The 26,415-nt window shown below is 45.8% G+C and overlaps 1 protein-coding gene and 1 non-coding gene across 3 annotated transcripts in view; one reads left to right on the top strand and one right to left on the bottom strand.

Moving 5' to 3' along the window:
- GFOD1 (Gfo/Idh/MocA-like oxidoreductase domain containing 1) overlaps window positions 1–26,415 on the top strand; it is a 121,337-nt gene that overhangs the window by 57,499 nt on the left and 37,423 nt on the right. The gene's annotated exons all lie outside the window — the stretch shown is intronic.
- On the bottom strand, window positions 1,774–1,836 carry LOC132232125 (U7 small nuclear RNA). The gene has a single exon (XR_009452272.1). It is a non-coding gene; the product is annotated as a U7 small nuclear RNA (small nuclear RNA).

Genomic DNA, 26,415 nt, shown 5'->3' with positions numbered 1-26,415 from the left:
GAAATGGAATGTCCCAAAGACATGGGAGAAGTTTGCTACAAGCAGTACTTTGTAGAACTGAGTTTTTAATGGCTCACAGCTCACTCATGTCTATTATCTCCCTTGAGTCTTCCGTTTGTCATTTTGGATTTTTTGCAGTTACTGGATTTTCTGAAAGTCAAGCCCTCATAGAAGCATTTTCTGTTCAGAGGCTTGAAGCGTACAGAAGACACGTGGCCCTGGGTTCTGGGCAGACTGCGTGACCTTGAGAATGTAATTTCAAGATGATTCACTCAAACTGGAAAAATTCAGTGTGCAGTGAGCCCGTTACCTCGAGTTTGTTCCATGGCCTCCCACAACACATGACATCGGGGTCATTTCCAACCTCCTTGTGGTTTTCATAAATGCTTTCCCATAGTTTGCTCATCACAGCAACCACATAAGGTAAATACTGTTATAGTCGTGCTCTGCAGAGGAAAAACGGAGACCTGGCGGTGTTAAATAACCTGTCCTAAGACACAGGTAAGAAGAGAAGAAGCCGAGACTGGAACCTCCGCCTTCGGGCACTAGGGCCGCCTTCTGTCCCCAGTGGGCACTGCCAGCCACTCCCAGAGCAGGAGAGAGCTGCGGAGAACTTGCGGCTTCTGGCAGTGGCTCTCTGTCCTCTGTCCTAGCTTCGTCCCCAGTGTCCATCCTGCATGTTAGGTCCCGAGTTGCTCCTTGCTCGGGACTAGCCTCATCAATCCACGCAGCCCTCTGCTTCCGCTCAACCCAGGCTCTGTGACCTGCCCTCCTTGTGTGCCTGCAGAACACCGGTGAGGTATTCATTCAGCATCCCAGGCTTCAAAGGGGCAGGCGATATACCTGGGACCTTGGCCGGCTTCAGGAAGTCAGAGGAGAGATTGTGGTTGTTTTCTGGCAGGTCTGCGTCTCACCCAGGTAGAGCTTCTACTTCACCTTGTGACCAGATGACACAGTAAGGGCTGGGTGGGATGAACCCGGGATTGGCTGTTTCCATGGCTTCCTGGCACTCATGTCTTCTGTGTTGTAGGGCCAGGCAGTCCGGGCCGTGGCCTGCCTTGTATGTGACCTTCTTGGCTCAGAACTTTGTTGTGGGAGGCACAGCGGAGCCAGGGGGCAGGGGAGAGAGCTGGAGACCCAGTCTCGGCTCACTCATCTGCTTCCCACAGTGTACGGCTCCCATCAAACCTGGTGATATGTGTCTGTGCCTCGACTGTGAGCAGAGTGGCCCAGCCCCTGTTCTCTTTCCGGAAAGCACTGGTGACCATAGCTGTCGTTTAATTGTAATTTCTAGAAGAGCCACATGTATACTTCTTCCAGCTGGCTTTCTGGTGGAATTTGACAGGGGCCACGATGGGAGCGCCTCAGGGCAGGTGAACTTTTATCAGTCACATACCAGCTTCAGCAATTTTACTTTTCAGTTGCATATTTCAGAATTTATTTGATCTAATATTTTTAGTTAGATCAAGAATATTTCACTAGCGCTTTTGTTTTTTTTTTTTTCTGAATAGAAGTGCTTCTCACTGGGCTGTGCATATTTCCATAAAAGTCGGGAAGCTAATTTTATGGCTTAACTAAGAAAGTAAAGGTCTGTATTTAATATATGAAAATAGAACATGCATGGAGTGGAGACCTTGAAGCTTTTAGACCTGAACGAGGACTGTGACTTTGGTTTACCTTTCTGAGTAACCCCACAAGGGACTTTAACAAGCTCACGATCTTTCTGTTTTTTCATGAACAAATTTTTTTCCAAAAAAAAATTTTGAAGTTGGAGAGTGTCTTCCAGTGAGAACTAGAAGACCTACTAGACAAATTCAAGAAGAACTATAAGCACCCCCCACCCCACATTTTTATTGTGGTAAAAGACACAGCACATAAAAGTTGTCATCTTAACTTTTTTGAGTACAAAGTTCAGTGATATTAAATACCTTCTTAATGATGTGCAACCATTACCATCGCCTACCTCCTTCATCTCATAAAACTGGGGCTCTCAAACCAGAAACAATAACCCCCCATTTCCCTCTCTCTCCAGTACCTGGTAGCCACCATTCTACTTTCCCTATGATTCTGACTATGTACCTCATGTAAGTGGAATAAAATAATATGTGACCCTTTGTGACTGGCTTAATTCACTTAACATAAGATCCTCAAGGTTCATCCATGAGGACAACTCATGCTGTAGCATGTAACAGAATTTCATTTCTTTTTAAGGCTGAATAATATTTTATCTATCACTTTTAAAAAAATATTTTTTATTGATTTCAGAGAGGAAGAGAGAGGGGGAGAGAGAGAGAGAAACATCAATGACAAGAGAGAACCATCAATCAGCTCCCTGGACACACGACGCTTTGTGAGTGCCAAGTTCATTCCCATGCACACTCTTCCTCCTGGAGGATATGTATTTAGGACGGCATTCGATGTAGAAGAAATAGGCAGTTACAGCAAGCTGGATTTAAAACAGTTCCCTGGATGCTATTCCTAATCACACAGAGTCTACCCTGCTGGCTGAGTTTCCAGAATTGTCAAACCTCGGTTATGCATTCCCACCAGAGCACCTCCTGCTTTTTCTAGGAGAAAATTCTTGCTAGGAATCCCTGCCCCCTGGTTCCCTGTGGCTTCCAGGAAAGCCTTTTTAGTTTAAACAAAGGACCCAGCCCACTGGTATCAGGTGAACACAGGCTTCCTTCTGAGATGGAAATGATCCGAATCAAAGGGACAGTGGGTTTCTTTTCCTTCCTCCTGTTTCCTTCTTCTCTCCACCTGAAACAGCTAGTGACTTACTTGCAAAGGGTCAAGTATAGACATGGAAGCATCTCTGCTTTTTGGGAGGTGTCTACTTCTGTATCGGAAGGCATTATTTAAAATAGATGCCAAGTAAGTGGGAAAGTGGGGGGATGAAGGAGGGATGTATTGGGGAGCGACTGGGATCAGAGCTGTGGAGGGAATGGAGACTCACTGCTAGCACATGGGGACACTAAGCCTCACTTAGTAAACCTCAGGGTCCCCTCTGCGGGTAGTCCTCTCCCAAGTCCCTTACAGCCATATGGTTTCTGCCAAGTCCTTTTCTTTCCTGAGAACCTCGCTGGGCAGCCTGTGTTCCATGGGCCTCTGCTTCCACTGGGGTTTTCACGCATCACAGACCATCAAAGTGAACTTGTTCTTTTTATGTTGCCAGAACTTAGCGTTGATTGCAGCCCTGATTAAAGAAGGGGATGATTAGAGGAAAGGGAGACTGTATGTTTGCCAGTGTTTGTGCCTGTATGTTTATGTGTGTTTGTACCTATCCATGCATTGTGTTTGTGCCTTATGCATTTACACGTGTGTTTGTGTGTGTTTGTGCATGTGTGTGTTTGGCATGTATGTGAGTGTGTGAGTAGGCCTGAGTATGTGTGTGTCTGAACACGTGTGTAGAGAGATGTAAAGGGGGAGGGGTCCCAACCAATCTCCAGTATTCAGAGAGCCTGTTGATTTCTTTGGTTCTGTCCTTGGGTATATTTCTCCTGAAATGAATTATAGGTCAGTCACTTCAGATTTTGCCCCTTGGTGATTCCCAGAGGAAGAAACCAGTTATCACTCTGCCCATCACATGCTGCTGCTGTTTGATTGACAGCCTTGGAGAAAGGCCACATTTGCCCGGCAAACCCTTTTGGACTCTCATGAGAGACCCTCCTTCGGCAGGACGGGCTTCCAGCCCAGGTCCGAGCAGCCCCTGCCGGGCTCGGAGTATGGTAGATGCTAAAACATGCTGCCTGGAGCACAGAACGATTTTTCCACCTGCCTCTCGGAGGGGAGGCTAATGCAGCAGTAGTTCGTGTGGAGAGAACAGAGCTCATGGGTGACATGTGCCTTTTGTGCAATTGGCAAATACAGGGGTTGGGGTGGTGGAAAAAAGATTGATGAGGCTTTTCTGAAAATATGGGTGGATATGCAGTCTCCTGCTGAAAGGTAATTATTTCTTTTACTCAGATTTTTATATGCATGTGATAACACCAATGGGGAAAAAAGCTTAGAAAATGATCCATTATATAGATGTACCACACTTTCTTTAATTACAATAAAAATGTTCTGTCTACCCCTTATTGAACATTCGCTGTGTGCCAGGCACTGGGCTAAGAGTTTTACATGCATTATGATTCTTTTTTTTAAAATCATCACTGGAGGATATGTTTATTGATTCTAGAGAGAAAGGAAGGAAGAGGGAGGGAGGGAGAGAGAGAGAGAGAGAGAGAGAGAGAAACTTTGATCAGTTGCCTCCCGTATGCACCCTGACTGGGGATCAAACCCACAACCTAGGTTTGTGCCCTGATCAGGAATCGAACCTGCAACTCTTTGGTGCACGGTTTGACGTTCTAACCATCTGAGCCACCCAGGCCAGGGCTATCATTCCTATTTTTAGATATTTAGGTTGTATCCAGCCTTTTCTTTCTTACAAATAGTGCTTAGGATGTCTTTGCACATAACTCTTTGCCTGATTTATGAATCCTGTTTAGAGTGGGTTCCTGTAAGCACAGTTACAGGGCATGGAATTAAAACAAACACTCTGGAAACACATCGCAGCATTGCGTTGGTGCCACCTTAGACTCCCACAAGTGAGGAGGTGCATGCCTGTGCCTACTCCCTCCCCAAAACTCTGAAAAATCAGTCTTTTGTTGAACTAGGGGCACCAGACTGCTGCATCAACAGAAGTCCCAGAAGTTAAGATAAATACCTGACAAAGTTGATTCTAGGGACTTAGGAAAAGAGACAGCAGCCCTTTTCCTGGGTTTCCATACATTGCGAGTTAGAGGCGTTGCTTTGGAGAGGGGAAGCGTGCCTTTCTTCCCATGGAGCCGGATGTTTTCAGGAGGGCTCTGGGCCCGTCTTGGTCCATGGCAGCTCTTCTTCCCTCTGCCCTTCCCTTCCTCTCGGCTTCCTTGCAATCCGCTCTTAAGCTGGAAGGAGGTGGGTGGATCTTCCCCTGAGAGAGGCCTGAGGGCCTGGGCCACGCTTGGGACCTGAGCAGTCTGAGGCCCTCTCCCTCGGCAGGTTGACTGCTGTTCCCTCTCCCTCGGTCTCCCTGCCTGGCCTTCTGTGGCATGCCCTGAGCTTGGCTGTCACCTTGTAGAAGGGCTTTGTGGGTAGATGGGAGGATATATACTTGGAAACAAATCTGTGTGTACAAAGAAGCCAGTGGCTGAGCTGGCCTTTGGTTTTCTAGTGGAAACCATGTTTTCTCCATCCAGACCTAGTTTAGGTGCATGGGTTTAGTCCATGCTAGCTAAAACATACGTACTGAGTGCCTTCTCTGTGCCAGCCATTGTCCCAGTCACTGGAGACAGGACAGCAGCACATCAAGTGCTGCCTCATGGAGCTCACACACCTTTCATGGGGAGAGAGAAATACTAAAGGAATGACTACAGCCCCTCATTCACAGCTGGCCATAGGGGCTGTGTCCAGAAGCAGAGCAGGGCAGGATGGAGAATGATGGGTGGTGGGGTGAGGGAGGTGCTGGCTTCCCTGGGTAGTCAAAGAAGGGGTCTCAGTGTTTCAGTAGAGATTTGAAGGAAGCTGGGGAGTGAGACACGAATGTTTTGGGGCAGTCCCAGAATGCATGGTCCAGGTGGAGGCAACAGTAAGCCCCAAGGAATGGGAGAGTGTTTGGCAAGTTCTGCGACAGTGAGGAGATTGTGGGCAGGAAGGGCATGAGCAAGGGGGAGAAGTCGAGGAGGGAGACTCGGGGCTGTGGAGGAGGAGGCACTGTGACAGACTCAGGGTTCAATGTCATACGTACTGAGGGCCCTTGGAAGATTGATAGGAGGTGATGTGATCTGAAGTCCTGTTCGAAAAGGCTGGCTCTGGCTCTGGCTCTGGTTTGCATTTGGCAGGGATGGAAGCAGGGAGACAGCAGCTGTTGCCACTGTCCAGGTCGGGGAGGATGGTGGTAGCCGGGGGAGTGAGCAGTGGCCCATTTGGGAGCACACACTGCAGGGAGGTCAGATGCCAGTCACCTTCACTCCGTCCCTTGGGAGCAGAGCTCTGGCTGGTGGAGGTCTGGACATCTTGGTACCCTTCCTTCCCCAGGGAAGAGTTGGAGCCTCTAGAGTAGTCTGTTCCCTCTTTGGAACATTGACCTCCAGGTATCAGTCACAGTTTTTACCAATCCCCGCATCCATGTCCTCTTGGAAATATGCTCACCTCTCAAATTGGCACCAATCTTTCCTTTCAAGTTTTTTCTTCAACAGGAAATGCAGTGGCAGTCCAACGTGACAGCCTTCTGTTTCTTTTCCTTCATGCCAAGCCTTCTGCTTGGTGGTGGTGTGGGGGGACTTAAAAACACACACAAACAAACACAAAACCAGGAACCACCTGCTGGAGTTCCCCAGCTACACTGTCTGACCAGGAAACACTGAACAGACAATCATCAGGATGTGTTTCAATGTCTGTCAGCTTCAGCACCTGTTTGACTTCCTTCTAGGGCTTTGCATTATTGATAATATTAGTAAACCAGGGCTGGAAACATTTCCCAGGCTCACAGGAAGGCCTCCCAGACCAGTGCTCAGGAGACCGTGGTGTTTGTTCTACCTGCCAGATGTGTGCCTACTGGTGTTCGTCCCCGCTGAGTCTGCTTCTTCATCTTTGACACGAGTCCTAGACAGCTTGATCCGTAGATGCCTCTCAGTTCTAACATCTTACAATTCTAAGTATGAATGAGAAATAAGGAGCAGAGGTGACTGATGAAACCACTACTCTGGGCTTTAGGAAAGAGACTCTTTCAAGTGGTGGCCCAGGTGGCAAGCTCCTGGGTGTCACCCTGTAGGGCCTCCACATTCGTTATTTGCAGGATATCAGAAGCTGTACGACTTCATTCATTCTGTTAAGGAAAGGTGAGCAAACTGTAGACTGGACATAAATCTTCTTCCACGCACAGAGAATCATCTCTGATGGCTATGTATTCTGCACAAGAAGCTAATTTGATCAGTCATGTGTCAACCCGGCTGTGAGTCTGGCTTGAGTTTTTGCATCTCAGAAGAGAAATTAATGAGAGGACAATTACCCACCTAAGAGATGGCTGTTTCCTCCAGTTCCAGCCTTCTCTCCCCCGCCCCTCATTCCCTGTGTTGTTATGATTTATAGGCTTGCCTGTCCCCTGCAGTGGCTTTGGTGTAAGGCTTTACCAAGTAGGCAAGTGGCTGGCTTCCAAAGATGACATGACAGTCTTAGTCCAGGCTGAAGCCAGGCCAGGTAGGCCCAATGCCTTTCTTTCTTCTTACCTACAAGTCAACATGTTCTCCTAGGCATAGGAGGTGGGAGACAAGGATTCACCCTAAGAAAGTCCCTTTCAGCTCTTACCGTGTTTTCCTTTTCTAAGTACTGCTGCCTGTTGTGTGAAATTCATTTGTATGTTGATGAAAGTGGCCCCTGTTTTCCAGAATGCATTCTTACTAGAACGAGTGGGTGTGTTTTACACTGAAGGGAGGGATTATACTATTTCAGCGTAATCATTTCCCAGCAGGTTTCCAATCCAGGCATGCATTATTATTTCAGTGATGATGTGGTGACTGATAGCGTTATTCATGCTGTGGTTGAGAGAACCCATGTTCCGGCAATTCTTTTCCTGCTGCCTTTATGAGAAGCCGTCCCTGGGCTCAGGGCTTTGTTGCTGTTTTGAGCCTGCCATTGTTCTGGGTCTTTGTCTGACAGGCTACGTGATGCAATGGGAACGCTCCATGCTAGGTGACGCCGTCTGCACTGGCAGCATTGCTGCGTTGGTGAACAGAACTAGTACTTTGTGTTTTCAGGTTAGTTCTCTGGCTTTGTTCTTGGAACTGAGTTAAATCAATTGGACCAGTCAGCAATTGTCAGGTTCTTTGGGGAACTATTTCTAGACTTAGCCACGGGAAGTAGATAAGACAATGTACCCAAGCATGGAGTACTAGAGCAAGCATGTCAAACTCAAAGGCTAACACAAGCCAAATAAACAAGGTTTAAGTTTATATGGGCCACAAAAAAACAAAAGCTTCAATTTTCATAGAAACTTAGGTTTATTTCGATAGAGACATGCTGAATACAAAGTGCTGAAATAAATGGGTAATCGTTAGCATAAAATAATAGAACATTTTAATAAAAATTAATATTTTTTCTTGAACATTAACTTACCAGACACTGAATAGCTGCACAAATTAATAAGCATAATGCAAATAAACCTATTTTTCTTGTTCTCCGAAAGCGAAATATTTCCTGTTGCGCACACCAAACAAGTCAGTACAAGATTAATGACGCGGGAATCGGCTGCTAAAATATTCACTGCTGGTATTAGTGGAGAGAAATGGTGCGCCTGCACATAAGGTGCATAAGGGAAATGAATGCAACACGATTCTAGTAATCAGTCATTAGTGAACATTGTAATTCGTTATTAATAATTATGTATAACAGGCCCTAATCGGTTTGGCTCAGTGGATAGAGCATCAGCCTGCAGACTCAAGGGTCCCAGGTTCGATTCCGGTCAAGGGCATGTACCTTGGTTGTGGGCACATCCCCAGTAGGGAGTGTGCAGGAGGCAGCTGATCGATGTTTCTAACTTTCTATCCCTCTCCCTTGCTCTCTTAAAAAATCAATAAAATATATTTAAAAAAAATAATTATGTATAACAGGATATTGTAAAAATTAAGTTATCAAATTTTATTAACACATTTCTTACATACTGTTATATTGGCTGGGCCACAAAAATATTCTCGCAGGCCACGAGTTTGACATGCTTGCTCTAGAGTACAGAGCAACCTACCATGTGCTTCTTATTGAGAACGTTGTGCTTCTTATTGAGAACGTTGTCTTTCAAAGTGCATGTGTATAGTAGGTACCCTATAAAGAAACTGACTACTTGGTTTAATCCTGTTCTTTGGTTAAATGATCATTGTAACTTAGAAGTGATGAGGATGATGATAATGCAATAGTTTGAGAAGCCAGTGGCAGTGTCTGAGCTGGGTTCTTCCCTGAGCCCCATTCATTCTATAAGCAAAGCCTGCTCACACACTTATCTTGTATATACTTCTCAAATCTGCCACTTTTCTCTGACCCCATCGCCATTACCCTAGGCCAGTGGTTGGCAAACTCATTAGTCAACAGAGCCAAATATCAACAGTACGACGATTGAAATATCTTTTGAGAGCCAAATTTTTCAAGCTTAAACTATATAGATAGGTACATTGTTATTAACTTAATTAGGGTACTCCTAAGGCTTAGGAAGAGCCACACTCAAGGGGTCAAAGAGCCGAATGTGGCTCGTGAGCCGCAGTTTGCCAACCACGGCCCTAGGCCATCGCTGCTATGTCACGCTTGGACAATGCACGTAAAATTCTTAGCTCAGAGCCTGGCACATTGTAGTCTCAATGAAGGGTAGACATAAAATGTTTATTGTGAATTGAAGAAAGTGTGATACATCTATATGAGGTAACATTTCTTGATATAAACATTTCAGAGACTCCCTATCACCATTAGGGTAAAAATAAAATTTTCTTCCTGGACCTGCAGCTTTAGCCCCTAACCCAACTCTACCACCTAACCAATGACACTTTCCCTTTTGCGACGGCACACCAGTCTTACTGACTCTTTCATTTCTCAGCCCCATGAAACTCCCCGGTGCCCCATGGCCTTCACACATGCTGTTCTATCTGCGCATAATGCCCCGCCCCTCTTTTCTACCTGGCTGGCTTTTTCTCATCCTTTAGATGTTAGTTTAAATGCCACTTCAGTAAGGCCATCCCTGGCCACTCTGTCTAGTAAGTTCTCTCTTGTTATTCTCTGTCACTAACTCCACTTGATTCCTTCATAGATCCACAACCTGAAATGTTGTCTCTCTTTGTTTACTGCTCATTGCCTGTCCTCCCATGGGACTTGGGATTCCATCAGGCCTGGGACCATGGCCATGTTTTCCCACTGAGAGCCTGGCACATGGCTGATGCTGGAAAAACATGCTCAGTGTTTGTTGAATGAATGAATGGAAAACTGGATGCTTATCATAGTAGCCATAAGTAATAATGCTAATGAATGGTTAGGAGAATGGCCATCATGTGCCAGAATCTAAATTTGTGCTTTGTGTTCATTACCTCACTTAGCCATCTCCACAGTCCAAACAGATACTCCTCTGATGAGGAAGCGAGCCATCAAATAAGCCGACTTGCCTCACTGTGGCATCCAAACCCACAGAGGGCTGCTGTGGGGCTTGATGCCCTGTGGAGATCAAGACAACCCTTCTCTCCAGATCCAGGCCATGGACAGATGCCCACCTTGAGGAAAAATTGGGTGGGGAGGCATTGGCCATGTGCAGCTAACCTGGGGCCTACACCAGCCAGTAGCATCCACTTTCTGAGAACATTGTTTTGTGCTCTACGTTTGAGTGGCCAAAACAAGGCGGGTGGAGGACGAGGGGTGACTCAACAATACTGCAATACTGCATTCATTAAAATAAAGATAACGCCCTCCCTCAGATGGGATGTCAGTGAGGAAGTGGCTCAGTGGGGAAGGGCAGGAAAAACTAGCTGGCAAAGAAAGGTCATGTTTCCCTAGTCAAGCATATTCTAGAAATGTCTCATGAGAAGACCTGTATGTTCAAGCACTGGAAAGGATGGAAGAGGGGAGGGGACCGACTTTAAGGGGACGTGAGAAAAGTGGGGTTCTTGGGTTTAAGTGTTCTCACCTAAAGGAGAACAGTGCTGGGAATGGTCTGAGGCTACGCACTGGAGGGTGGGGGGTAGCTGGGCTCCCTCCCTGCGCTGGGTGCTCTGGGACTGCCTCACTGACCACTTTCTCTTCAGTGCCACCTCTGTTCCCACTCAGATGCTGCAGCCTCTCGCTGATCAGCAGCAGGATCAGCTGGCCTCATTCTGTCTGGCCACTGCAGTAGCTGGGATCACCACGGCCTTTATTCTGAGTTATAGCTTCTTCTGACTAACACCATACTCACAGGAATCTAGGGGTTCCCCCTCCTTCACCCAAGACAATCTAGCTTAAAATTAAAAGTACTTTCTGCTACCAAATCTGTCCTATGATTTAGACTGCACTTCCTGATTCCTGCTGTTAAGTGAGGAGAACCCCTTTAGAAATTCAGGCCCATGATAGTGACAGCTAACATTCATCACGGCCTTACTACATGCCAGGCACTGTGCCAAGCTCCTTCCACAACAACCAGTGATGTCAGTACTACGTATTGGTCGCTGTTTTACAGGTGGGGCTGTGGGGCTCAAAGAGATCATGTGAGGGGCCCAAGGTCACACAGCTAGCAAGTGTTGGTGCCAGAAATTGAAGCTAAGAAGAGCGGCTCTTGGACTTGATTTCTTCAGCTCTGTGCTGGGCAGTGGGTCCTGCCAGAGGCAGCCGTGAGAACCCGGGGCTCCCAAAGGCATCGCCCTCCCCATTTAGGGCAAGCAGCTCAGCTTTTGGTCTCTTCTGTCTTTGCTGGCTAGTTTTGGCCAGTGGGTGGTATTCACAGCGGGGCTGGCTAACTCTGGCACTGCAGATTCTTATAGCAGATGTGTGTCACACAGCCGGGCACCCGTCCAGTGTGACCATACTGCCATCGCGAGTCATTTCCAAATATGCACATCTTTTCTCCCCATCTGGATTGTGAGATGTTTGTGAACAGTGCCTATGCTTTGTTTTTCTCTGGTTTGCCCCAGCTCATCTGACATGTTAGCATAGTGGTCGGCAAACTGCGGCTCGCGAGCCACATGCGGCTCTCTGGCCTCATGAGTGTGGCTCTTCCACAAAATACCGACTTCTGCGCACGGGCCACAAAGTTTCAATCGCACTGTACGTGTGCATCTGCACGTGGTATTTTGTGGAAGAGCCACACTCAAGGGGCCAAAGAGCTGCATGTGGCTCGCGAGCCGCAGTTTGCCGACCACTGTGTTAGCAGGTGCTTAGAAGTAAGTGGTTTAATGCCACTTAGCATGACTAGGGGACAGAATAGCCTCCTCTTACGTGGCAGCCTCCTAAGGTGGCTAAAACTTGCAGTAGTCTGGTATTAACACACTCTCGTCTCTGGAGAACAGTTGTGTTGCTTTGGCAACTGTCAGGCAGAGGAACACATCACCTGGAGACTCTACCTGCTTTCCGACAATGTTTCAGGGGCCTGGCCACCTTGTGCATTTTATATTGGCCTCTTTATATTGGGCATCCCTGTGCTGTATTATTCCTGAGGCGCTGCTGTTCTCAGTGATCTGTTCAAATGCAGAACCAAATGGAGCCCCGAGATTGGTCCTGATTTGCTCAGCAGAGCTTGGGGTCTGCTCTGCCAGTTGTCTGCGTTTGGTTTTGCTGTGAGTTGATTTGCACACGTTTGAGAAGGAGCACAGGCTGCTCAACGGGTCAGAGCGGGTAGCCGGCCTCGGGCAGCCTTGGACGGAAGGGGGGCCATGCATGCTTCAGAGTGGTTTTTAATTTTTTCCCTGTTTTGGCCAACTTAAGACATTCTTTTCAGCTTGTGTCACCCTTGGCTTACCTTGGACGAGGAGAGGAAAGAGCCAATTACAGCCATCGGAGCGCTCCCTGCCTTTTTGGAGCTGAACGCCCTGTGGATCTTTTCCATCAGAAAGGATTTTATTGGTTTTTCTTGGATCTGACCTCTTTTCTTGGTTTTCCTTGGACCAGGAAAGTGTGCTTATACTTGCCATCATGCATGACGACGCTGGCTGTGCTAAGGAACCTTTGTGGCAGGAGAGAGAATGGAAGCCAGTGGCAGGCTAGACAACCCTTGCAAGCGATGACCCCATCCCCACGGTGCCTGAACCAGGCAGATTTTTAGGACTGACAGCTCACCTCTGCCCCTTCCTGCTACCACCCACGAGAATGTGAAACAGGGCACCGTGGGCAAACACTCCACCAAAGTGTGTAGCCAGCAAACTTGCAAAAGAGAGAGACTGTTGGGTAAAAACGGCACGTAGTCTTGGATGCAGGCATTCCAGGGGAGCATGTTGGCAAAGGCTAACTCAGTGACAGGGCCGTCAGCCTGGGTCTCTTTCCCAGTTCAGTTTTCTCTGGGCTTCTGGTGTGCACAGTGGATGCCGCGGAGACCACATGAAAGACGGACCTGTGCTGAGCCAAGAGTGAGCGTGCGTATTGTCAGAGCAGCCCTGCCATATTCCTTCCTCAGACGCACACACTCTCTGAAGCAGACAATGAAGATCTGGTGATGGCTTTGCTCAGAGGAGCCCCCTTCACCGGCCTCTGTATTTGGTCACTGCAGCTTCCATGCTTGAAAGGAAGGAGGGAGAGGCGCTCAGAGCACACAGAAGGAAAGGCAAGATGAGGGGGATGGAGAGTGGATACCCTCTCGCCGATTTCTGTAGCGGAAGGCTGATTCTCTCATCCAAGGGTTAGCACCACTGGGATAAGACTAGTAAGTGTAGGGAGAGGACAGATGTTAAAAAAATTTTGAAATATTTTATAACTGATATTATTAATCAGATGTGCCCCAGACTCTGTTTCCACACTGGTTCATACTGTGTGAACCTAAGCTCTGCTAAAATAAGAGTTGCCCTGTATGTGTGTCAGTGTGCTGGGCTGCGGTAACTGAGCACCACAAACTGACGGGCTTACACAACAGAATCTATTTCATCCAGTTCTGGAGGCTGCAAGTCTGAGGTCAAGGTGCCAGTGGGCTTGGTTTTTCCTGAGGCCTCTCTCCTTGGCTTGTGGATGGCCGTCTTCTCCCTGTGTCCTCACATGGTCTTCCCTCCGTGCCTGTCTGTGTCCTAATCTCTTCTTCCAAGAACACCAGTTAGAGTGGATGAGGGTTTACCCTCATGCCTTCTTTTACCGAATGACCTCTTTAAAGACCCTGCCTCCACATGCAGTCACAGTCTGAGGTACTGGGGGTTAGGACTTCAACACATGATTTTTCAGGGACACAGTTTAGCCAATAGCACGTCCTATGTGTTTGGTGGTGGCGCTGGTCACCTTCCTGTGACCTGGAACTGCTCTCAGTCTCTGTGTGAGCCTCTTCTCTGATCCCTGTGTTACAGAATTTACCAGGCGACTGAAGAACACACAGGAGTACTAGGAGGCACAGGAAAAACCCACTTATTTTCAGATGTTTCTCATGTACTAGTACAGGACTCAGGGGAGACTGTTTCTCTCCAAATCCTGAGCAAGCCAATATGAAGGAAGATTTCCCTTTATACTTTTTGGTTTCTTTGTCCCCCAAATAGGGGATGGGACTTCCAGACCTTTTGCAGGCTTTGCAAAAAGCCCTGTGTGTTGGGGTGGGGGCCATGAGACCACATCTAAAGGCCTGGCACCAGTGCTGATAACTCTGTCTGGGGGTTGTGTATTGTTCATGGTTCATGGCCTCTCTAAATTGGGAGTAGTACTTAGGTAAACAGGTCTTGCAGGACCAGATAATTAAAGAAGGGGCAGTGACTAGATAGGCAAACAAGAATGTGCATTAGGTTACTGGCACAGATTCAGATTGCTAGCCCCCCCAAAATGTCTCATTTCCCCCAACACCTGCACTGGCTCTAAGGTGGCGACTAGCATTTCCCTTGCTGTTCAGAGGAGGAAACGGAGGACTTGGGTGCTTCGCGTCCAGCAGCCAGGAAGCAGGGGCTAGCGCAGGGGTGGGCAAACTTTTTGACTCGAGGGCCACAATGGGTTCTTAAACTGGACCGGAGGGCCGGAACAAAAGCATGGATGGAGTGTTTGTGTGAACTAATATAAATTCAAAGTAAACATCATTACATAAAAGGGTATGGTCTTTTTTTTCAATAGTTTTATTCATTTCAAACGGGCCGGATCCGGCCCGCGGGCCGTAGTTTGCCCACGGCCGGCTAGCGCTTGCCCTGGGCACTCTGAACCCATGTGCTGGGCCCCTGCAACCGCTGGAGCAGAGGCCTTCTCTGAGTTCCTCACTGGAGAGTATGTCCCTGAGCAGCTTGGGGAAGGGTGCGATTTCAATTCATTGAAAAGAAAATATTGAGCTGCTCTTTCACATTCATGACTACTTCCTGTCCCATACTTGGGGTGACACGCCTCCATCCCTGTGGCCACCCACCAGCCATTCTGTGTGGGAAGGCGCTCCTCCGGGTGACACGCTTTACTGCATCTGAGAAAACAGGCCACGAGTGAAAGCTAGATGGAAATGGACAGCTGATGCCCAACAGGCCCCATAGCCACAGGTTTGATCTGTCAGCGCTTGGAGTCGCTGTTTTCACACTGGCTTCCCAATCAGATGTCCCTTTGCCTGGAGCCTTCCTCCTGTTGCTCTGCCTTCCTTCCCATCCTGCTGTGACGCACAGGATGCCTAGATGCTTGGCTGTGTGTAAGGCCCTGGGCTCAGTCCTAATGAGAACTCAAGGCGTTACCATACAATTATCCTGGATCCTTTCAAAGCGTTTCCCACTGACTTCTTGATGTTAAACTGCTTTGTAGTGTTAGTAATTATGTGGCCTTTGTTACCCCAGCGGAGAGTGAGGAGTGGTTTTGGAGGCCAGGTAAAGATTTTATTTCTCAGTGTCAAGACATGTATTTTTCTCCTACTTTCCTCCCCCTTCCTCTTTCTCTTCTCTTTTTCTTCTTTGATCCAAACTGATCAGACCCCCACTGGTCCATCGGGGGCATCTGAGCTTTCAAATGAGTCCCCACTTTCCTCCTGCCACTATATTGGGTGATTAGCACCCTTCTTTCCACCTTCATTGTTGTCACCAGACTTACCCATTGGTAGATGCTCCCTCTTGAAGAGGGTGGATAATCTATTCTAACACAGGGCTAGCCAGCCGCACTGTCAGAGGTGGGGCCCGGGCCTCCCAGAACGCCAAGTCCAGAGTAGCTCGCTACCCTTATCTGCAGGCATCTCTCCAGAGAGCCAAGGAAAACATTTCAGATGACTTAAGGTTTGGGGTTTTATTTTCCTAAGTTACCTGCTTTGCGATGTCATTTACATTCACCTGCCTTCAGAATCCTGCCAGATGAAAACTCTGTATCTTTTCAGAAACACAGCAGATTAATTTCATTTCAGTTTCTTACCTGTTAAGTTCAAACAATGGAATCCTCTTTATTAAAAATTTGTATGTGGCAAATTCCTTTGAAATTATTTCTACCTATAAATCTATCCATTATCCCAGCTGTATATGTGCATAAAAATATAACTGGATTAAGGTCACGTAACCTGATAGATGCTGGATGGATAGTACGATTTAGAGTTTCATTCTCCTCTTCAGAGTTTTCTGAGTTGCTTAATTAAAAAACAAGACAAAAGGCAGCGTGGCTCAGGGGTTGAGTGCCAGCCTATGAACCAGGAAGTCACAGTTCAATTCCCGGTGAGGACATATGCCTGGGTTGCGGGCTCGATCCCCAGTAGGGAGTGTGCAAGTGGCAGCTGATCCATGATTCTCTCTCATCACTGATGTTTCTATCTCTCTCTCCCTCTCCCTTCCTCTCTGAAATCAATAAAAATATATTTTAAAAAACCAACAAAACAAAACTAATACATGTAATTTCTCCAAAAAGCAATAAAGTAATTCCGAAATAATGACTATATAAGTAAACAAAGATATCTACGCAACAGATAACCTTCACAGAGCTGATAACCAGGTGAGCCCTGGTCACCGTTGCCAATGGAAGCACTGAAGGTAGAGGCCAGGGACTGTGCAGCATCAGATTATCTCCTGTTTGTTAGACCTTTGTTTGCTTGTGGCTGGATTTTATTTCGACCCACTGGCCTACTTTCCTTCAGGTCCTAAGTTGTTCGCCTGAGCTCCGTTACTTGCCTACTTTATTTTTTCCCCCCCTGCCAGGTCACATGGGGAGGTCCCTACAGGCAAACACCTACTTTTACTGGAATAGCCACCAGTAGAAAAAGTACTTTCTGTTCCCAATTAATGCTGTTTTTTAAAAGCAAAATGTGCCCCTTATCAAACTTCCACACTTCAAACCACTGGGAGGAACAAGGGGAAGCTTTTGCCTCACGGCCCAAGATAAGGCACTTGCTATATTGTGCAGAAAATTTAATTAGGCAAAGTGAGACAATTGGAACTGGGTCCTGCCCTAAGGAGGAAAGGAAATTAACCTCCGCCTGTCATAGCTGGGGCCCAAGGTCATGCTCAATTGTGTTCTGATCAGGTGGCTATTTCCGGGGCTGGATAGAGCATGTGTCAGTTCATAAACACTTTCTATACAGAGAACAAGTGCTCTTGGCCACTCTCTTCCGCAGCGTTCCGTAGGGAAGGGCACATTGCTCACATACCTTTGCCAAATCACAGTTTTTTCTGGGAGCAAAGCCAAATGCCCCCAACCTTTGGGAGCTGGCCCAAGAAGAGAGATATTCTGAGAACTTCTGCACCTTGGTTGCGCAATTTCGGAGAGTTGGTTGGGTATCAGGAGAGAGAGAGGTGGTTGAATTGGAGTCATTCTATTTATTGCACCCCCATCTACCTTAAACAAAGGGTATGTGTTTGCAATCCTCTCCTGATGAAATTGAGTGACTCAGGAAAAACCATCTGACTAAATCCTGTTGTTGTAGCTGATCTTCTGAGCCTCCTTTTGTTACAAGCACCTCTCACAGACACCAGAGAGGTGTTATTGGAAAGCCCCCGAGTCAGAGGGAGAGGGCTGTCCCCACCTCAATTCTTGTGCTTGTAGGAATGAATTCAAATGGGTGACTCCAGATGATTGCATTGTGATAAAGCCAATTCACTAAAAAATTAAAGCATGCAAATTTATTAAAGAAGCAAGGCAAGCCCAGCCGGTGTGACTCAGTGGTTGAGCATTGACCTATGAAACAGGCGATCACAGTTGGATTCCTGGTCAGGGCACATGCCCAGATTGTGGGCTCGATCCCCAGTACGGGGTGTGCAGGAGGCAGCCGATTGATGATTCTTTCTCATCATTGATATTTCTCTCTCTCTCTCTCTCTCCCTCCCTCCCTCTCCCTCCCTTTCTCCCTCTCTCCCTCTCTCCCTCTCTTTCCCTTCCTCTATGAAATCAATAAAAAAAATATATATATTTTTTTAAAAAATCGAGGCAAACAAATCTATCATCCAGCAGCATAATGCACACATGGGCTTTTAGCTAATCTGAAGAGCAAGTTGGGTGGAGGTCTAGGTAGCATTTATATACTTTTCTGTCTATAGATTTTAAAATTCCTCTGCTAGATATCCTGGTACAGGTTAACTCTAAAAGTCTCTCTCCCTTTTACTTAGTTATGGCTTTCCCAGAATTTATGAGAAGCACCTGCCAATTAAATCCCAAGACTGCTGGCTTCTCTGTTTAATGGGGTGAAATAAGACTGCACTCTTCCGTCCCCCTCCCCCCTCCTCTCTGCTGTTTTTCAGGAGTTCCAGGGTGGTTTAAGCTATCCACTCCCTGGTTGCATTAAGATTCCTCCTCCTCTTCCTCCATTCTTTGAAGAGACATTAACCATTTGCTCTCAAGCATCCTTGGCTGGGGAAGATAAGGACTTGCTATTTGCAAGCTGGCTGCATGCTGCCAAACTGTTTGGCCGTGTTTAGTTTTGTCTCTGTTCCCCTCTTTCTCCTGCCTAGGAATTTTCCTAGATTCTTACTGTCCTATAACAGTTTGATCTTAATTTCCCTCAAAGTTTGCTACCCAGCAGGTATTTACACAAAAACCAATGTCTGCTTTGTAAAAGGTTTTGATTCTAAGAAAGACCCTTTGAACTTGGCCATTTTGGACAGTTTTCTCAGCCATTATAACAGGTGTTTCAAAGGTACTCCAAAGAGACATGACAAAAGCTTTGTTCTTAATATGATCCTTTATTCAAGTGTCTAAGTTAGTGTGGTCAAGGAGTGCTGCTCTGCATCCAGCCCTGGAGTAGGCAGCACGTAAAGGGAGGTGGAGATGAAAGATGATGAAGAAGATGTGCTGTAGTCCAAGAGCTGTAGCCTAGTTAGGGATGTGAACTTCTTTATCAACAAGAGGCAGGAAGAGTCGGAGGCTGGCGCTCCAGAATTGTTAGTCAGGGTTCTCCAGAGAAACAGAACCAATTATATATAAGGTGTAATTATACAATGCCTTATTTATCTTCTCACTGACTGTTGTCAGGGTTGCATCCTACACACCATTCTATCTCTAGCGCCTTGCCAGGTTTTGGCAAATTGTAGGTGGAGCACAGATCACTAGCTGTTTTTCCCCTCCCCTTAGTCAGTTCTCCCCTTCTTCTCTAGTAAGAAAACCATTACCTTTTAGCTGGACCTATGGTTGCCAAGAATAAAAGAGGAGAGTTATTGTAAGGAGTTAGGTCATGCAATTATGGGAGCTGAGAAGTCCCAATATCTGCAGTTGGCAGGTTGGGAGCCCAGGAGAGCCAATGGTATATTCCCGTCCAAGTCCACAGGCCTGAGAACCAGAAGAGCCAATGGGATAAGTTCTAGCCTGAAAGCCAGCAGGCCTGAGACTCAAGAAGTGCTGATATTTCAGTTGGAGTCCAAAGGCAGAAATGACTGATGTCCCAGCTCAACAGTCAGGCAGGAGGAGTTCTCTCCTCTCAGCTTTATTTTTGTTCTTTAGGTTTTCAACTGATTGGATGAGGCCCACTCACATTAGGGGGCCAGTCTGCTTTGTCCAGTTTATCTATTCAAATGTTACTCTCATCCAGGAACACCCTCCAGGTACACCCCAGATAATGTTTGACTTAACGTCTGGGCACATAAAATAACCATCACAGTGGGGTTATTTTTTTAAGGGTGTCCTCCTGTCTTCTCTTCAACAAATAAATCCTAAGCATATAATTTTAGTTACTATAAACCAGATCCAAATTAAGAATTTCTTTCTCACATAACAGTCCCCCCTGAAAACAGTCTGGCAGCTCCACAGTGTCTAGGATCCAGGACCCTCTGTCTTGCTGCTCCACCATCCCTATGGTGTTGTCCTTGCCTACATGGTCCTTTATGGCCTCACCCCACCAGAATTCACACAAGAAGGGGGGAAATGGAAAATTGCACCATGAGAAGTTTATGTATCACTTCCATCACATCTGATTGGCCAGAACTTAGTCACATGGTCATATTTAACTACAAGGGATCCTGGGAAATGTAGTTTTAGCTCTTGCCAACCATGGGTCCAGCTAAAAATGAATGGTTCTGTTACTAAAACCACTGGGGTGAGGGAAGGGACAGCCAGCATTCTATGCTACACCTCTGATTTGCTGAGACCCGTGCTGCGCACTGGGATGTGATGTGTCAGATGTGGTCCTGCCCCGGTGGTCATTGGGGAGATAGGGTACTTGCTATCACATTGTGTAATAAGTCCTAACATGGGGGTTAACACAGGCAGCCAAGCTAGAACAGGACAGTCAAAGAAGCCTTCTCAGTGAGCTTCTGTAAATCATTCTAAAGAACAACCGTATTAGGCCCAATGGGTTGAGAGTCCATTTTCTTAAACCCCAATTTCAGCTGAACCTCCATTTTCCCTTTGGCAGTCAAACTGAAATCAGAAGTTGAGTTTCAGATCTTGCACTTAATGGCAAGGAGGGAGCTCCAAAATATTCCTGGAAGCATTTATTAAAAACAGGTAGGATTCCTTCCCTTTCCTGTCGCTCTCTCTTCTTTCTGCCTTCTCCCCTCCTTTAGGCTTGAGGAGTTCCCACTGTCCTAGTGGGAATGCAGGCATCCTTTCTGAGCCTCGTTGCCCTGCGCCTGTGGAACCCCTGCAGGCTTTGTGCAAATGTCCTTTAAGGGTTTCAGGGTGGGGGTTGGGGGGAGGAGTGGTGTATGGAGAGCTCTTATGTAATGTGGTAAACAGACAGCAAATGGACGTTTCATTTTCCATTAGCCAGAGAGGCATTTTATTTCCACTAGAAATGGGAGCAGACGTGAAAGCAATTAGTGTTAGTGAGTTTGCAGTGACGTCCCTGGAGCCAGCAAAATCCCGGGGCCAGATGTCTGTACTTTACTGGTTCCTTGTTCAAAGAACATTTGTGAGTTATTCCACCCCTGCCCATCTTACCTCCTGCCAAACAGACCCAAAATATCACAGTTGAGAGAACATAATATTCGCTGAATAACAGAAGCAGAAGGCCTGTTCTTTGGAGATAGAGAAGGCTGCCTCCTCTGAAAGTTGGGAGCAGCAAGAAAAATCCTCCCCAGCATCCTCCTGGCCCCGGGAGCCCGCGGGACACTGATCCCTTGGGGCCAGGGCTTGAAGCAGAGATAATATTAGGAATGGTGATCTCTCAGCCTACCTTCTACTTTTCTTTGTTCACCTTTTATTCATCTCCAATTCCAACCCTAATACATGTGGAGTAGGAAAGACAGAAATAGAAACAGCAGGAAAAAAAAGTCCCAAATATCTACTCCTCCCCATCTGCCCTGTTATAATGTGATCTCAGTTTTATCCAGTCTCAAGCTTCAAAATGACCACTGTCACCACCATAGCCACCAATGCTTCAGACTCTGCCACTTCAGTACTTTCCAATGGAGATGTTCTTTCCCTATATAACCTCACTCTTTCCTTAAAAAATCTTAAATTGCTTTGTTTGTCATTGGCTGGCTGTACCTTCACTGTCCAGTTTGGGAGCCACTAGCCACATGCGACTAGGAAGCACTCGAAATGTAGCCATTCCAAATTGGTATGTACTGCAAGTGCACAATACACACTGGATATCAAAGACTTAGCTTGAAAGAATAATATAAAATATCTCAATTTCTTATACTGACCACATGTTAATAATATTTTGGATATATCTTGTGTAAAGGAAATGTGTTATTAGATATAATTCTACCTGTTTTTTTTTTTGTTTTTTTTTTTTTACTCTTTTCATGTGGGTATTAGAAAATTTTTAATCACACATGTGGCTTGCATTTCTAGCTTCTGTTGAGATAGTGCTGGTCTATGTTATGTCTTAAAATCCTATAAAGCTGTATTTTTAAAATCATTTAGAATATTTTAAAAGGATTTAAAAAACCTACTACTGCTCTACCTGGTTTGGCTCAGTGGATAGAGCATCGGCCTGTGGACTGAAGGGTCCTGGGATCGATTCTAGTCAAGGACACATGTCTGGGTTATGGACTCGATCCCCAGTAGGGGCGTGCAGGAGGCAGCTAATCAATTATTCTCATCATTGATGTTTCTATCTCTCTCTCTCTCCCTTCCTCTCTGAAAAAAAAAAAAAATATATATATATATATATATATATATATATATATATATATCCTATCTAATAAAAGAGAAACATGGTAATTACCCATACGTCCGCTACCCTTCCCATTGGCTAATCAGGGCGATATGCAAATTAACTGCCAGCCAAGATGGTGGCCGGCAGCCAGGCATCTTAAAGCGAACATGAGGCTTGCTTGCTTCAGTGACAAAGGACTCCAACGTTCCCCGCCTGCCGCTGCTGGCCTCTGAGCTGCAACTCTAAGCAACTATGTTACAAATATAGAAGCTAAACAAAACCCCAGAAACCTGCTTTAGTCCGCCGGGCTTCAGCCAGCAGGATCGCAACATTGTTTCAAATACAGAAGGTAAACAAAGGCCAGAAACCTGCTTTCAGCAGCGGAGGTCTCATAGCTGGAGCCAAGCCTCAGAGCTAAAGCTGGCCCAGATTATTATATATATATAATCTTAAAATAAATAAATAAAAACGTACTACAACTTGGAAAGTCTTTAAGAGAAAAGAAGAGACTTTCCACACTTTTGTAAGAAGAAAGTTGGGTAGCCAACAAAGAGATTTCATAGAGTTTGAGATAGAGTCCAGAAACTTAATCACTGCCAGGAGCCAGACAGTGATGTAAACAAAGGAGGTACACCTGGGGTTATGTGAGAGAGAATGGTGGGGCTAGTGGTTCTCTGGGATGAGGTGCCCTATATAAAGGCATCCAATTTAAAAGTTCAAAATGCTGGGTGCTCCATAAGCAATGTCTTCCAATGGAATTTGGCCCAGCATGCTATCTTTGGAACCTTCAAATCTTTAAAACAAACTGTTTTACACTACAGATCCCATGAAAATTACCTTTTGCATACTATTCAAACCAAGCTTTGTAAATTGGAATTTCCTTTTTGAATCTTGAAATGACATTATTTTTAATTTTGCACCCAAGTTTACACATAGGTTCCACTCTGTAGCCTACATTCTTTTTACTAAGAGCATGGCTAACCATGAACTCATATTGAATGAGTTCATATTCTGGGAGATGCCATGATAGTATCATCTCATATATCTCTTGTAACAACCCTGTGAGTTTAGTTGTATCTTCATTTGCATTGAGGCTTAGGGAATGTACGCCATCTGCTTGGCCACAGCAAGAAAGTGGCAGACCTCTCTGTGCCAATAGTGCTCTCACAAACATGGCGAACGTTCCTAAAGTCCACGGACTTTCTGTAGGAAGTGTGGCAAGCATCAGGCCCACAGAGTAACACAGTACAAGATGGGCAAGGGTCCTCTGTATGCACAGGGAAAGCAGCGTTAAGGCAGGAAGCGGAGTGGCTATGGTGGGCAGGCTAAGCCAATTTTCCGCAAAAAGGCTAAAGCCATAAAGACTGCTGAGGCCTGCATGGATTGAGCCCAACTGCAGATCTAAGAGAATGCTGGTGATTAAGAGATGTAAGCATTTTGAACTGGGAGGAGATAAGAAGAGAAAGAGCCAAGTGATCCAGTTCTAAGTTTCATATTTTGTATTATTACGTGACAATAAAATCTTAAGAATATGCTTATTTCAAAAAAGAGAAAGAAAGATAGTGGCAGAACTAAGGTTCGAGCCCATGTATTTTGGATGCCACTGTCATAATCTACCAAAACAGTTCTCAAAGTTTTACTTTGTTTTCTCCTAAAAGTTTTATCGCTTTAGGTCTTTGATCTATTTTGAGTTAATTTTCACACAGGGCATTAGGTAAAGTTCCTACTTCATTCTTTTGCATGTGGATATCCAGTTGTTCCAGCATCATCACTTGCTGGAAAAAAAATACTCTTTCCCTATTGAATTCTTTTCCCAAGTCTTGGCAGCTTTGTTGAAAATCAATTAACCATCAGTGTGAGGGCTTATTTCTGAATTCTCAATTCTATTTCATTGATATATTTGTCTATTCTTGTCTCAATACCACATCATCTTGATTATAGTAGTTTTGTAGTAAGTTTGAAATTATGAAGTGTAAGTTTTCCAACTTTGTTACCTTTCAATATTGTTTTTGCTATTCTAGGCGCCTTGCATTTCCATATGAATTTTAGGATCAGCTTGCCAATTTGTATGAAAAAAGGCAGCTAGAATTTTGATAGGAATTATGCTGAATCTGTAGATCAATTTGTGTAGAGTTGTGTAGTGCTGCATCTTTTTTTTCTCTTCTTCTTTTTCTCCTCCTCCTCCTCCTCCTTCTTCTTCTCCTTCTCCTTTTTTTTTTTTTTTTTTACCCCACTGACCCCTCTCCAAGATGCTGGAACCTGCCAATTACCTCTACCACCAGGCAAATTTGGGAAAACACACAAACATACATAACATTATTTTGCAGCTAAACGTGTGTAGAGGCAGGACAGTCAAGGCAGGTGATAAGTTTGACACCCCCCCCCCCCCCCCCCCCCGCCCAGCAGCCACATCTGGAAACATTTTGGGTTGCCATGGCAATAGAAGGAGGCCCTACTGGTACTGTTACCAGCAAGACAAGGAGACTTTTGTCCTTGTTTTCTTGTGGGAAAGATTTCACTCAAGAGACAAAGTGTAGAAAAGCAAGCAAGAATTTATTGACCACAGCAAAAATGTACTTAGGCTGGGCTGCTTTGGCTCACTGGGAAGTCAGAGAAAAGGGGGCTTTGGAGATAGGTTCAGGGGGTTAAGCCAGGATGAGCTTCTGCTGCCCATTGCTCCCCTGGTTGCAAGTCTTATGGGGTCCCTTAGAGGTTAGGATGCATGCCTGTGGGGGAAGGAGAGGAGAAGGGGGAAGGGAGTGGCACAGGCTTGCTCCCTGGAGGGAGAGTGCCTGCAGTGCTTCATCTTAACAGTATTAAGTCTGCTGGTCCATGGCTACAGGATGTCTTTCCAATATGTAAGTCTTCTCTAATTTCTTTCAACAACGTTGTTTAGTTTTTAGAGTACAAGTTTTACATTTCTTAAATTTATTTCTAAGTATTTTTCCTTTTTGATGCGGTTATAAATAACTTATTTTCCTAATTTAATTTTCAGTTGTTTATTTTTCTGCAAATTTAAAATAGTGTTCACCATTCAAAATACTTATATGATACTAGAGGCCTGGTGCATGAGATTCATGCAATGGGAGGTGTGTGTGTGTGTGGGGGGTGTCCCTCAGCCCAGCCTGCACACTCTCATAGTCCAGGAGCCCTCAGGGAGCGGGCCTAATTCAGCAGTCGGACAGCCTTAGAGTTGCTGCGGAGGCGGGAGAGGCTCCTGCCGCTGCGCTCACCTACTGCCCCCTGGTGGTCAGTGAGGATCATAGCAACCAGTCATTTCACCATTTGGTCGATTTGCATATTAGCCTTTTATTATATAGGATTCTACCCATAAATGCCCAAGCTAGCATCTGTTAGTTTCTTTCTTTCCTTCCTCCCTCCCCCTCTCTCTTCTTTCTCAGCCACTGTGCCACTTAGTTGGACCCATAACAATTAGCAAGAATTTTCTGTTCCCATCCACTGTACAGCCGAGATTCAGATTTCTTTGATTGTCTGTAAAATATCTTCTCATGGTTGGCCTTCTCAAATCAGGATCCAAACAGTTCTTCTCTTAGAAGTGGCAATGATATCTTTCAAGTCTCCTGCATTTTCTAATGGCCCCTCTTTTCTTTTTCATGTAAATTATTCAGGCACACTGTGTCTCCAACTTCATACAAGGCTAACATCTATAGTCGACAGTCCTCATTCAATGAACCTCAGATTCCCCCTCACCTCATTTTATATAAAGGCATTTGGACCATACAATTATTTCCTCAAGCAGTGGAGCCACTGGTCTACACAAGTGTGTGTGATGCTGTTGTTGGCTCTTCAAGCACCTGCTGAGGAGAGAGCATCCTTGCTGAAGATATTGGACAGAACATTGTTGTTTCCTGTCCCCACCCCTAGAACTTGAGCGTCAATGACTGATTGCTGTATGGAGTGACAAAGAGGGCTCTTGGGCATCTCACTTTACTTAATAGAGTGGAGCGTTCCACAGAAGAGTTCCTCACCCTCTCGTGCCCCCTCCCCTCATCCCTGCTCTCCAGTCACCAGATGTGCCTTTCCTCTGTTCTTCCAAGATTCTTCCCTTTCCCCTTCATTTTCAACGTTGATCTGTTTTAACCCTAATTACAGACTCATGTCTCACTTCCAGATCAACATGGTACATACCTACCAACACCCCACTTTTTGTGTTGTTTTTTTCCATTGAAAGCACTCAGTTCTGACAAAATGTGGGTTCTTTTAAACACTATAGGCCGTGATTACTCCTAATTTAAGTTTGTGTGCAGTGGGGGATGGGAGAGGGCAAATTAAAATAATTCCCCATCCAGTAT

The sequence above is a fragment of the Myotis daubentonii genome, chromosome 3 (assembly GCF_963259705.1).
Source record: "Myotis daubentonii chromosome 3, mMyoDau2.1, whole genome shotgun sequence".
Classification (NCBI taxonomy): Eukaryota; Metazoa; Chordata; class Mammalia; order Chiroptera; family Vespertilionidae; genus Myotis; species Myotis daubentonii.
Note: the sequence above shows the minus strand (reverse complement) of the source record. Positions and strands in the feature narration are given on the sequence as shown.